The following is a 14414-nucleotide window of genomic DNA, read 5'->3' on the forward strand; positions in this document are numbered from 1 at the left end:
TGTTTAGGCAATCTCATTGCATTAAATGCTTGTGGGCAATGACCAATTACGTTTTTAGAAACCTCTCCTTTATGCAGAGAAGCAGAAAAAAGCAAAAAGAAATCCTGAACAAGTATCGATACAAACATGTTCATATTTAAGTTTTCCAAATTCTGCATAATGGGTTATATCCATTTGCCAAATATGATTAGACATAAGGCCTCTAGAATTGACTTATAAACGTGGCACTGGAGATAATGAAATACATTTAGGACATTGCTTTACAATCATTTCGCTTGTTCCTTAGTGATCTTATGTCTTGTGTGTGTGTGTGTGTGTGTGTGTGTGTGTGTGTTTGTGGGTATGTTATTAAAATAAAAGTTAAAAAAAGCTTTGAAATTTTGTAAGAAGAAAAGCTGAGAAAACTGTGCTGAGAAAGCAATCCAATAAGCAGCCTTTCTCCATGTACCCTGCCTATACGCCTACATGTGTCCTGTCTTGATTTCACTCAGTGATGGAGTGCAATGTAGAAATATAATACAAACTAAGCCTTTTTTTCAAAGGGAAGGGAGGAGATGGTTGGTGGGATGGGGATTTGTTGAATGGAAAATGGGAAGGGAGCTATCATTTAAAATGTAAATAAATCCCAAAATTAATGAAAGAAAATATAAGTCCTGTGCAGAAATCCAAAGTGACAACATGAAACTGCTCACCTACAATCTCCTAAGCTCAAATGTGTAGGGCTTGGGCATGCATGACTTCCATCTGTGCCTGCAGGCCACTGAAATCTGCATCAACTATGTGGAGATCTACCCTGACTTCCTGGCACAGATGCTCCCCAAAATGAAGTGGGAAGTGATTGTGCTGGGAGCAGACACCTCAATTTTGGCTGAGGTACTTAAAGATCCAACTGAAAGCTATTAACAGGATGAAACATTTTTGAGGAAGATGTACCCACATGTGGCTTGAGATTGATGTATTGGATGGTACAATGCAATGCTCAGAATCTGGACATCTTTTCCCTATAAGCTGCAGGATCCCCAATATGGTGTTGAATAATGAGGATACAGAGATATAAACTTGTTAGCCACCACACTGTGAGGTGGGAGTGGGTGCACAGGTGAAGGAACACCCTCGTGGAAGAAGGAAGACAGGGGATGTGATAGGGGGTTTCTGGAGGAGTGGGAAACTGGGAAAGAATACAACATTTGAAATGTAAGTTAAAATATATGTAATTAAAAAAAAAGACCAACCATATAATTCAAAGTGAGGGGCTCATCGCTGCCACCGAATATGTAGCAAATGATGACCTAGTTGGACACAGTGAGAAGAGGGGATCCTGGTTCTGAGAGACTCTATACCCCAGTGTAATGGAATGGCAGAACAGGGAAGCAGGAGTGCTTAGGTTGGTCAGTAGGGGGAGGAGGGGCATGTTAATGGGTTTTTAGAGGGGAAAACATGAAATGGGATAACATTTAAAATGTAAATATAGAAAGTATCTAATAAAATAAAATAGTAAAATAAACAACCTTGGGAACAATAAGTTAATAGCAGAATAAAAAAAAATCATAGAAGCTGGGTGTGGTGTTGCAAGCCTTTATTCCCTTGACTTGGTAGGTAGAGGCAGGCAAATTTATGAGTTCAAGGCCAACCAGGTCTTCAGAATGAGTTCTACAACAGCCAGGCCTACACAGAGAAAACCTGCCTCGAAAAAAATAAAAAAAAATAAAATAGAAAGAAATTAAGAAAGAAAGAAAGAAAGAAAGAAAGAAAGAAAGAAAGAAAGAAAGAAAGAAAGAAAGAAAGAAAGAAAGAAAGGAAGGAAGGAAGGAAGGAAGGAAGGAAGGAAGGAAGGAAGGAAGGAAGGAAGGAAGGAAGGAAGGAAGGAAGAAAGAGCAAAGCACCAAAGCACTCATGTGCATGCAGAATAGCACTGGTTCCAAAGACAGCCCTGTCCAAATGATACAACAGCACATGTTTTCACAAAATGGATTCTGAACATGTCCTCAGATTGGTCCTTTGACTATACTATCTAGGTTATTCCCCTCATGGTCACAAGAAACAAAAGGAAGCAAGATAATAGTCTGAAGCCGATGTCAGACTGAAGCCAAGACAAGCCTATGACTCCATCATGTTTTCTGTTTTCAAGCATCCAGAGAGTGGTTCTCAACCTTTCTAATGCTACAGTTCCTTCATATATATTCTTCCTCATGCTTGGTGAGCCCCTACATAAAATTATTTTTTCCTACTTCATAACTGTATTTTCCTACTGTTATAAATCCTAACATACATACCTGACATAAAGATAGTCTTAGACAACTCCGATGAAAGTGTCACAAGGACTTACAACTTGTAGGTTGCATTTCACAGTGCCAGGCAATACTAGTAAGACTAGACAGCTCCTTGATATTTACACTTTCTGTCTTCCAGAACTGTACTAGGATAGATGTGGTCTATTTTAGTTGTTTAATCATGTGATCATCTGTAAAACTACTTGGAAACACATACCCAAGTGGATTATGGAGTCTATTTTTCCTGTCTTGGAATCTTGCCAGTGATGAGTCAGCTCTAATGAAATAGATGAGAAAGGTTACTGGATGAATTCCTACTCAAAGTCATTGGAAACAACAGCAAATCTGTTTTGTCCGCATGGAGAATGGATGAGGATTTGTGCTCCATTATAAAGGTCAATAAATTGACTAATTTGATTCCTGCCTGTATATTTTTGTGTGCTTTGTACTTTTTTCTGCTTTGTGTTGTGTTCTGTGTTCTTGATTATTAACTCTAGGGTCCTTATCATACTTGCAAAATGAAACTTTTCTAAGTTGGAAAAGCTTTCATTTTTGTCCTCTGTATACAATATGATTCTTTAAAAAATCAGTTTTTGATTCCTTTGTACTAATAGTAAGATCAAAATTTCTGGGAAGACACTTTTCATTGAAAATACAGCTTTTCATTCAATAGATGCAGATTAATGTCCCCCCAAATCCTTCTACAACCTCTCCACTTCTTGACCCACCCAAATTCACACTTTTTCTTTCTCCCTTTATTAAAATACAAACAGGCATCTAAATAATAATGATACTATTAATGATACTAATAACAATAATAATGAAGATTAAGATACAAAATAAACAAATGAACCAGAACAGAACAAAGCAAACATAATAAAAAAGAGGCAAAGAAAAAGAACAAGAAATATACATGTAGACACAGAGACATATATGTTCACAAACACTCAGATATCCCATAAAAACAAACAAACAAACAAAAAAAAAAAAACAAAGGACCCTTAAGGTATTCTTTAAAGAACCATGACAATACCTTATTATATAAAGGAACTCCAAGATTGTTATCCAGTTCGATTTAGATTTGCCAGGCAATGCTGAACTAGAGACTTAGATTTAAGCATGGTTTGCATACCCTAGTGGAAATTCGAATGTTTTCCTTTCCAAGCTACAAACTAGAAATAACTTCTGAGATAAAGATAGTGGCATGCATGCCCTTCCCTCTCATTGCTTGGGCTCTTTCTATCTCAGACCTTGCAGGCGCTGTGCATACAGATACTGCTACAGACACTTTTAGTTCAATGCAACTGATATTAGAAGGCCTTGGGTGAGAGTTTTAACCACTTCGACCTATGGGAGTGATAGGATGGTAAGAAATATCAATGGCTCATTTAAACTTTGATTGCTTCATTTTCTATACTCATGCTGGTTTGCAGCATGACCACCTTCATAGTCTCTGTGAGTTTTGACATGATGAATGAACAGGCAATCTTCAGAGGATGTAAAGAATTAAAGCTCAAGGAATGTATGAGGTGGCCCACTAGCCACTCAAGTAAGGTTACTAGCCACTCAAGACTGCGTGCCTGAACTTCATCTCTGAAATAATATACATGGTAGAAGAAGAGGATTGGCTCTTCCACACTGTCCTGCAATCTCTACACATGTGCAGTGGTTTGTGAACAGTTACACACATCTGTACTTAATCAAACACATGTACCCATAATGTAAGTACATTAAAATGTATAAAATCATATAAAAACAAGCAGACCTCCTACTGGAAGTTTCAGAGAGACTACATTTATAGGATTTGGAGCTTGTTTGTTTCCTACAAACCTCCCATGCAGATGGGAGGTTTTACATCTACTTTCCCACGAGTAAGTCTTCGCTTGAAGCACTTGCCTGGGATTCCTGTAGAGTTGGTTTTTCTCACCACATATGAAGAAACCTCTGTGTATTCTGAGTGCCCTAGATGCTGCTGAATTGAAAAATGCACATTTAACACAAACTTCCCACAATTGCTGAAGGCAGGCCCTCCTTTCTTTCTTTTACTGTAGAAGTATCTTTTCCATTTTCTAAACAACAGACAGTAGTAGTTTCCTTCCTAATACAAATGTCTCTGGTTTAGATAAATAGTTTTATTAGCTTCAAATCAGACAATACCATGAAAGTTCATTTTCAGAAGGGTTAAGTGGAATTGAATTTGTGTTGTGTATTACTAACTGAGAGGCCAATTTATAACCACAGAGCACTTTGAGGTGAGTGGAAAAAAATTTTTACAATTATAAAATGCATAAAATTCCTTACCAAATTTTTATCAAACTTGCTTTATATGTAAGATCAACCAAAAATTAACAGACAACTACCAAACAGTTAAAGCATACAACATGCCAATAAATTAAAAGAAAGTGCTTATTTAGAAGTGGGAAAAGATAAGCTTTTATGGAATCTGCTTAATTGTATAAGAAAAAGAAACATCACTTTTCTTCACATGCTCAGAATTTAAGAGGGGGAAACGATCCATGCGATAATCCAGTTCTGTGTACACAAATTTAAGCAAGATCCTCATAATTAATGTGTGAGTACACAAGGCCTGACTCAAATTCTATCATAGATGCTAAAGTCCTGTCACTGCAGGCTCATCAGTCTCACTGTATTTATTATTATTATTATTATTATTATTATTAATTGTTATCATTATTATTATTTGTTGTTAATATTATTATTAATTATTAATTGCTGTTGGTTTTTTTGTTGTAATTAAATAATTTAAATTTAAAATTTATTAAATTTCAGTAGGTGATATTCAAGAAATGTATAAAACTTTTCATATTGACCAGGGAGAAATGACTCTGCACTAAAAAACTAGATCTCATTACCCATATTATTATCTGGTAACAGTGTGCACAAGCAGACCTGAGACCTAACAAAGTTGTCCTTTAGTTCCTCATTTTGCTCACATCAGCATCTGTAAACCATTGTCAAGTTCAGAGGCTAAGAATCTGCATAGTATGTTTCACAGACCAAGTCCTCATCAATGACAGAAACTGTGGCTATGTACTGTGTTTATACTTTATTCCTCACAATGAAGGAACAGCTGAAAGAAAGAAACTGTTGCTCTAAAGGACTTACCAAGAAACTTCCCTGGACAATATTGGTATGAATTAGTACAATTTGACTAAAAGAACTCTTTGTCCACCAGGCTTGGAAGATGTATAAAATGTAAAAATATTAAAGAGAAAAATGTAAAGCTGTACTTGTAAAATAGTTAACAAAACACTCATGGAAGGAGTTACAGAAACAAAATTTGGAGCTGTGACAAAAAGATGGAGCATCTAGTGATTGCCATATCCAGGGATACATCCCATAATCAGCTTCCAAACGCTGACACCACTGCATATACTAGCAAGATTTTGCTGAAAGGACCCAGATATAGCTGTCTCTTGTGAGACTATGCCGAGGCCTAGCAAACACAGAAGTGGATGCTCACAGTTACCTATTGGAATGGGTCACACGGCCCCCAATGCAGGAGCTAGAGAAAGTACCCAAGGAGCTAAAGGGAACTGCAACCCTATAGGTGGAACAACAATATGAAATAACCAGTACCCCAGAGCTCTTGTCTCTAGCTGCATATGTATCAAAAGATGGCCTAGTGAGCCATCACTGGAAAGAGAGGCCCTTTGGACTTGCAAACTTTATATGCTCCAGTACAGGGAAACGCCAGGGCCAAAAAGGGGGAGTGGGTGGGTAGGGGATTGGGGGGATGGGTATGGGTGACTTTTGGGATAGCATTGGAAATGTAAACGAGGAAAATACCTAATTAAAAAAAAGAGAGATAAAAAAGAGTTTATGGTTAATGAGGGTACATTTTTGTTAAGATTTGTTCACATAGCCTGTCTTTCACTTAACTCTATTTCCATAACCAATGGGATGAAATTCTGCCAGGCCTGTCTATCATCAATATGAGTGGATGTGCAACTACAATAGCCAAAACTAGGAGTTATCATGGAAGATCTCTTTTCTGAAGAAAAATTGAGGAAGAGTGGATTGGGGTAGCAAGAGTGGAGGAGAAGTCAGGGAGCAGAGAAGAGAAGGAATACTAGTTTTGGGATGTTGATTGATTAACTAATTTAAAAAATCAGCTCCAGGACAGATTATTTTCTGGTGTTAGAGAAAACTCATCTCAACAATTATTATTAAGGAGAATTTTATTCTCTGTGATCCTAGAGTGAATTCGTATTGGTGTGTGTGTCTGTGTCGGTGTGTCTCAGTGTGTGAACCTACCATGTTTCTTAAAGTAGCTAGCACAAAATAATTTGTCTTTCATGAACTCACAAGCCAGGATTCACTTCTCTGACTACATGGCCATCTTAAGAAGAATCCTCCTGGCCAAGCAGTTGTTATTTCAACATAAACCTGGGATTCAATCTACCCTGCTTCTAATTGGGACCAAAAGTATAAGCCACATGTGTTTCTCTGCCAGACTACTAGTGGATGAGACCCTCGAGTATCCCAGATGCATACCATGTTGGAGAGGGTACATAAGCTCCCATGCACTGACCTTATCAATAAATTAAATGCTCAAACTTTTCTATAGAGAAAACTGCTATACTCATTTAAAATTAAGAAATCACAAGTTGTACATCCCTTTAGGCACAGGAGTAGTATGTAATCATTTAAAAATTCCAGTGTGTGTAATAAAAGCCAAAATAATCAAAGTCACTTTACTGCTCTCTTTTACTTCCACAGAGATGGATAACTAGTATGGACAGTGAGATCTGTAAGTGGACTTCAAATGCTTACAAGTTTCTTAGGTTTGTGTTGGCTTTCAGGTCTTCTTGTGTTCCCCAAGCTTCCTTGAAAATAGACAATGTCAAGGGAGAAACTGAGGTGACAACTACCATGCTTACACTGAAGGAAGACACAGTCTTATCATCTTGTTCATAAATTTACCTGAATCTTTGTTTTGGTATTCTATGATGGTCAACATTATAGCCACTGAAACTATGCCATGAATATTAATTCTTTCTGATTTCAAGGGCCCTAATAGCATTTTACATCTCTTCTGAGAAAAGTGTGCATAGTCCATGGTACCTGAAACCAGAGGATAGTGTCTAAGAAAACATTGCTATGGACACAGATGTCAAACAAAAACATAGGTATGGATACAAATGTCAAACAAATACTCATTTCTTTTATTACTAATACAAAAAAATGTGTGGATAATACAGATAATGAAAGACAGTGGGAAACAACGTAGAATTCTATTGTATCTTTTTTTTTATGATATGAAACATAACTCTCCCAAATTTTCTAGATTTTAAACCTTCTTTACCTTCTGTCCCTGCAATATGCTAATTTTCCTTAGCTTGGCAATTCTGTCTGAGTTTTCTGACTAAGTACATTCTGGTGTCTGAGAAGCCTTGATCATCTGGTAAACATTTTCTCACACAGGTTACATGTATAGGGATGGTCAGCAATGTGGGTCAGCTGGTGCTTAATGAGGTGACATTTTTGAAGGAATGGTCTCCCACATTCAATACAGTTAAACAGGATTCTCTCCTGTATAAAATCATTGATGTTTAACTAAATTTGTATTATGATTAAAGGTTTTCTGGCACCAGGAACACTGATGTAGTTTTATTTCTTAGTGAGTCAGATAATGTATTTTAAAATCTGAACGGTGTTTTTCTGTGTGTGAGGGTGCATGTGTGTGTGTGTGTGTGTGTGTGTGTGTGTGTGTGTGTGTGTGTGTGATATGTATTCAGAATCCAAAGAGACCAGAAGACTTAGAGACACAAGTAGGTTTTTATTCTTGTTTTTTTTGTTCTTTTGTTTTGTTTTGTTTTGTTTTCTAGACAAAGTTTGTTTGTTTACCCCTGGCTTTCCAAAAACTCACTCTGTAGACCAAGGTGGCCTCAAACTCAGAAATTCGCCTGCCTATGCCCCCACCCCCCAAATGCTGGGATTGAAGACCTGTTCCCACACTGCCTGACATTAGACAGTTTTTTTGTTAAACTATATTTGGTGCTATAAACAGAACGGGAAGTTTAACATGTACTGTTTAAGAATTGAGCCATCTCTTTCTTCACAATGCAAAGAATAACAAGAATGAATAAAGTAGAAAAATATTGTATAATAGATATGAGGGCTTATCTATAATTTTTTAAGAGTTAAATAATAACAACAAATGTCAAACAGCTCAATCTGGACATATGTATACAAATTGCCAAGTAACTTTTAACAAAACACACAAGCAATTCAATGAGGGAAGGCTATAAATGTCAATAAATGATGGGGAGCCAATTGGACAATGTGATGAGTGTTCTTGGGTTTGAACTTTACTGCATCAAGAATTAACTAAAATCCAACTGACAGGGCAAGACGTTAATGGACTTTTTTCTTAATAATTTGAAATGGCAAGATCCATTTTGAATCTGAATCTTTCAAGTGGGAAAAGTCACCTTAAACCTGGCACACACTTATATAAATGTTCTGCAACCTATATGAAAGACATGGAAGAAGAAAGTTTGTTTTCTTTGCCTGTTTGCCCTCATTGGGAAGCCCATTCCTTCACTGTCAATATAGGCCATTTTCAGTATTCCATAATACACTGGAGACTACCTGAGACAATCCACCTCATTGACTGAATAACTATGAGGTTCTTAGAATATCAGTTGGTAGACAGCTATTGTTGGATCACACCCTGTAATTCACTTTAAAGTATATTTAAACTACATTTAAAGTATATTATATAACAAAATATTATAAATGATAAAATATATTACATATAAAATAAATTATATATAATATATACACCATAGTTTTATAAAATTATGCATATATATAATTTGTGCTGTATGTTTTGTTTCACCCGAGAGCAGTGACACATAATAGGTAAAAGAGTCAGCCTCACACTCAATCTTAACTTTATACTGTATGTAAAATAATTCACAAGGGCATGTAAAAATAAAATAAAAAATTTAGGAAAATTGGAGTATATGTATGATTAAGAGAGTTAAGAGTTCTAGATTTCATGGAAGAAATATTCACTCTAAGAGAAATAATTGATCCTTACTAAAATTAAGAACTTTCACACTGAGCAGGATGGTGGTGGTGCATGTTTTAAACCCAGAACTTGGGAGACAAAGGCAGGTGAGTTTGTAGTAAACCTGCTGTACAGATTGATCTTGAGGACAGCCAGGGTTATGCAGAAAAATTGTATGTTAAAAAAACAAAGAAAACAAACAACCCCAAAACAAAAAATAACATAGAAAATATATTTTTTTCTGTAGCAGTTCCTGATTCAACAGCGAAGAAGCAATCTAAATAAATTATAACCCAAAAGGCAATATATCCCAGAGTATATATTTCACCGTTACAGTCCAGGTTACACAATGTATACACAAAGGAAAGGAGTTATAGTTAACCAGTTAAACTAGTCAGGTGGTTAGCTTGTAGATGGCCAGCATTACAACACTGTAGAGTGTCTTCTTCGATGGGTTAGCATAGCCCATTCTTCCTCAGATAAATACATTTGTATATCGTCAAATATTAACATTCCTGAAGAAGAGAAAGGACTTGAATTTAATACTGAGGCAGAAGCAGTTGTTGTACCTGTCTGTGAATCATGGCAGGCTGCATGCTGAGGAAATTATCAGTAACGAATTTAGGTGGAGAAACTGGGATAACCAGAGGTAGGCAAGTGGACCAGATAATTGGTTGTAAAATATCCAGTTTCCACTCTGCTCCTGACAAGTCTCATCGCCTGGAGATCAGTAAGGTTGAATGTACCAGAGAACACTAGTGGTCTTAGCAGCAGGAAAAATCTAAAATGAGACTGCCTGAATTCAAAAGGGAAATGTTAAAATAAAATAAAACAATAACAACAAGCAATCTGACTTTCTCCAGCCCCTCTATGGTCCAGTAGCCTCCATGCCTATTTAACACCAACAAACCACTAGTAAACACTAGTGTTGGGCAGATTTGTGTGTTGCTATAAAGCTGCCTTGATCATTTGCTTTCTTGGGTGTTATCCTTCATTAAGTTATTTCTCTCTTTTCCTTCTCTGTAAAATATATAAGACTAAACTTAAAAGCATTTTCTGAAGTGATACATGAGTCCCACCCTCTCTATATAAGATCTGGTTACCATGAGTCAGCCAAAAAAACTCTGCCTGACATTCTTAGGTTGGATTCTGAAAGAGGTGGTTTCTGTTGTCACTGGGGTGTCACTTAGTTCCCCATTCACTAGCAGCACCTAGAACATGGCACTAGGGTACAAAGGCCAGTGGAAGTCCTCCTCTCTCAACTCATGGATGTATTTTCATAAAAAAGATATTAATCCCAGCATCTATTCCACCTCTAGAGAACATGAATGCCAGCCTAGGCTCCTATACCTAACAAAACTCTCAATCACCATAGACGGAGAAAACAATATATACAACGACAAAGCCAATTTTACACATAATCTTTCCTTAAATCCAGCCCTACAAAGAATAATAGGTGGAAAACAACAACACAAGGAGTGAAACTACACCATAGAAGAAACAAGAAAGTAATCTTACAACAAATCCACAAAAACATGCTTCCACCTCTAAGAATAAAACTAATAGGAAGTAACAATCACTTTACCTTAATATCTATTAATATGAAAATTAATATTACCATCATAACCTAATTGAATGAAATTCAAAAATATGAGGAATTAGAAATTGTCCGTTTTTCATTATGTTGTTCCTAATTTGGTAAATAGGATTAATAAGTCCAATATTGTATAATCCATATAGTCTTTCTTCTTGTTTGTACATAACACTGTATTGCTGTGTGCCACATAATGGTCTTGAAAACATGCTTCCCCTATCTCAGCCTCTGTATTAGTAGGATTGTTTATTTGATATTTTTACACTATACTATGGTTTTCAGAACAGCTTAAATTTTTCAAAACTCTTTATAAACCAAAATAAATGTAGACAATTAATTTGGGGGTGGCTTATAAGAGAACAGCAAAGAGTGAGACTAAAGGCTTTGCTTGATATTTATTATTATTGTATAAATTCTGAAGAGGACTTTATAAGTTACTATTATTCTGACATGAATGCTTTTGAAAATCATCACATCCAATGAAACTGAATTCTATCATCAACTAACTTCTGTGACACTCTCCAAGCAGAACAATTCTTCATTGAAACAGTTGATCAATGACTTCATGGATAGACCATCTTAATAAACACCCATTCCTTAAGTGAATGTACCCTGTTACCTGTGGCCTGAGAATGACCACAATCACTCAAATCAAATAGCTTTGAACATAGCAGGAAATTAGTATCCAAAAATCATGCCTACAGTTCATTCCTTGCCACAGCAGATATGTCAACTCTACCCTTAGTACTATGGATGTAAAATACTTTGGTGATGTGAGGGACATTCAAGTACAGCCTTATTACAATGAAATCCAGTGTCCATAAATTGTTCTTCTTTTTTTCTTTTTTTTTGTATCACAGTAAGCCAAGATTATTTTTTAATTTTACAATTATTATATACTTTCTTCGTTTACATTCCAAAAGTCCTCTCCCGCCTCCCCCCTTACCTCTCCTTGATCCCCAACATACCTACTCCCACCTCCAGGCCTTAGCAGTACCCTGAGCTGAGGCATATAACCTTCACAAAACCATAGGCCTCTCCCCCCACAGATGGCCTACCAGGCCATCTCCTGCTACACATTCAAGTAGAGACATGAGCTCTAGAGGTACTAGTTAGTTAATATTGTTGTTCTTATTTAGGTTTTCAAACCATCTCAGTTCCTAGGGTACTTTCTCTAGCTCCTCCATTGGGAGTCCTGTGTTCCATCCAATAGATGATTGTGAGCATCCACTCTGTATTTGCCAGTCACTGGACTATCCTCACACAAGACAACTTCAGGGTCCTGTTAGCATAATCTGTAAGTCAAGAATTTTAAGATCTACTAAAAAGAAAACAAACAAACAAACAAACAAACAAACAACAAACAAACCAAAAGACTATTTATGTTCACCAAAAAAACTAATAGTGATATATTATTTTAATATATCATACAGTTAATATATTTGGAGTTATTTAAAATTTAAGGAAAAAAAGTATTTTCAGTATTGCTGCAGACAAATATATAAATAAGACTATTCAATTGATTGTTGTTTCTATCAAACAACATTTTTAATATTCATTTTTATTGTTACAATATTTTATAAATATTAAGGAACATGATAAAAAATGGAAGGTTTGATAGGGTTTGAGTGGGCATCAGCTGGAGGAGTTGGGGTACAAAATAAAAAGAAGAATGTGATGTAAGTCTGTTTACTCAAAATATGTTTTTAGATGTTAACAAATTCAGATAAATTGAAATTATGTATATTTTCTTATCATAATGCAATAAAAATTAAATCAAAACATATTTCTAGAACTGGTGGGATTGCTCAGCAGTTATGAGAATGAGCTATTATTTTATAGTTCCTGAGTTCTATTCCCAGCAACAACATGGTTGCTTACTACCATATATAAAGTGATCTGATGTCCCCTTCTTTCATGAAGGTGAACCCACAAAAAGAGTACTCATACATTTTAAAAATGATAGACTTAAACACATTAAAATGTTTCTATTATTATTATTATTATTATTATTATTATTATTATTATTATTATTAAAGTTTCTAACTACTTCCTTTCATTTCTTTCCACCAAACCAGCCTTGGAAATCTAATGCACAAGTAGGAAAACACTGGAAGTAAATGGGCGGAATGCTCTTGGATACATGAAATACACACTAGACTAGTTGAAAAAAATGGAAAAACTAGCTGTTAAGGGCAACTGTTGGTTGGGCAGTGGTGGTTCATGCCTTCAATCACAGCACTTGGGAGGCAGAGGACAAGGATTTTTGAGTTCAAAGTCAGCCTGGTGTAAGTTCCAGGACAGACAGTGCTACACTGAGAAACCCTGTCTTGAAATTTAATAATAATAATAATAATAATAATAATAATAATAATAATAATAATAATAATAGAAACAAAAAAGAAAAGAAAAGCACCTATTCTCTGCAGAGGACCAGGCACAAAGCACCCACATTGTGGCTCATAACATATGCACAATCACAGTTTCAGAGAAACAGTGCGCTCTTGTGGCCTCTGTAGGCAACAGAGGCATAAGTGAGAGAGAGGGGCTGCTCAGCCTAGCACATAAGTGAGAGAGGGGACCTGGGCAGCCTAGCATATAAGTGAGAGAGAGGCCCTGCCCAGCCTAGCACATAAGTGAGAAAGAGGGCCTGCAAGGACTAACATCTAAGTGAGAGAGAGGTCCTGGGAAGCCTAGCACATAGGAGAGAGAAGGGCCCTGGGCAGTCTAGCACATAAGAGAGAGAGAGAGGACATGTGAAGCCTAGCACCTGAGAGAGGGAGAGAGAGAGAGAGAGAGAGAGAGAGAGAGAGAGAGAGAGAGAGAGAGAGAGAGAGAGAGAGAGAGAGAGAGAGAGAGGACCTGCCCAACCTAACGCCTAAGTGAGAGAGAGGGCCTGAGCGGCCAAGCACATAGGTGAGAGTGAGAGGGCCTGCACTGCCTAGCACACTCTTCTATCAAGCTGAGGACTAGGAAAGTAGAGAAAGGAGAGTACCAGAGGTTGTAGGAAATCTGCATGCTCCCTTCTGAACTCTTAGGGCAGCATAGACTCTTCTGGTGTGCATGTGTACATGCAGAAGTCCACATTATTAAATGTTTATGCACATAAATATATAAAAAACCAAAAATGCTTACAAGAGCCTCTACAGCTGAAATTAAGTAGAGCCATTTGCTGTATTTCATATGTTACATATTTGTTCTGGATTTTCAAGTTTGTAAGTACTTGTCAACCAACAAACTGGAAATCATTTGTCTTAAAGCCATTAGATTATTCCCACCTTCTAAAATCTCCCTTCAAAGTACTTGGTATTCCGTGAACGCATGCGCAGGGTGTATTCAGCCAATCAGCACAGTCCTTTGGTGAGACCTGTTTGCTCCAGCTGGCATCACAGAGGATCCTCTGAGGCTTCTGTCCTGGTCTGGCCCCTGACAACGGTTTTTGTTTTTTTTTTGTTTTTTTTTTTTTTTTTTTTTTGCCATTGAGGAGCTAAGCACAGAAGGCTGCGGT

At 36.7% G+C, this 14414-nt stretch overlaps 1 pseudogene; it reads left to right on the top strand.

The window, feature by feature from the left end:
- Positions 1 to 678: 678 nt before the first annotated feature.
- Gm46705 lies at positions 679 to 1057 on the top strand (annotated as a pseudogene).
- The last annotated feature ends 13357 nt before the right edge of the window (positions 1058 to 14414 follow it).

The sequence above is a fragment of the Mus musculus genome, chromosome Y (genome assembly GCF_000001635.26).
Source record: "Mus musculus strain C57BL/6J chromosome Y, GRCm38.p6 C57BL/6J".
NCBI classification, from domain to species: domain Eukaryota; kingdom Metazoa; phylum Chordata; class Mammalia; order Rodentia; family Muridae; genus Mus; species Mus musculus.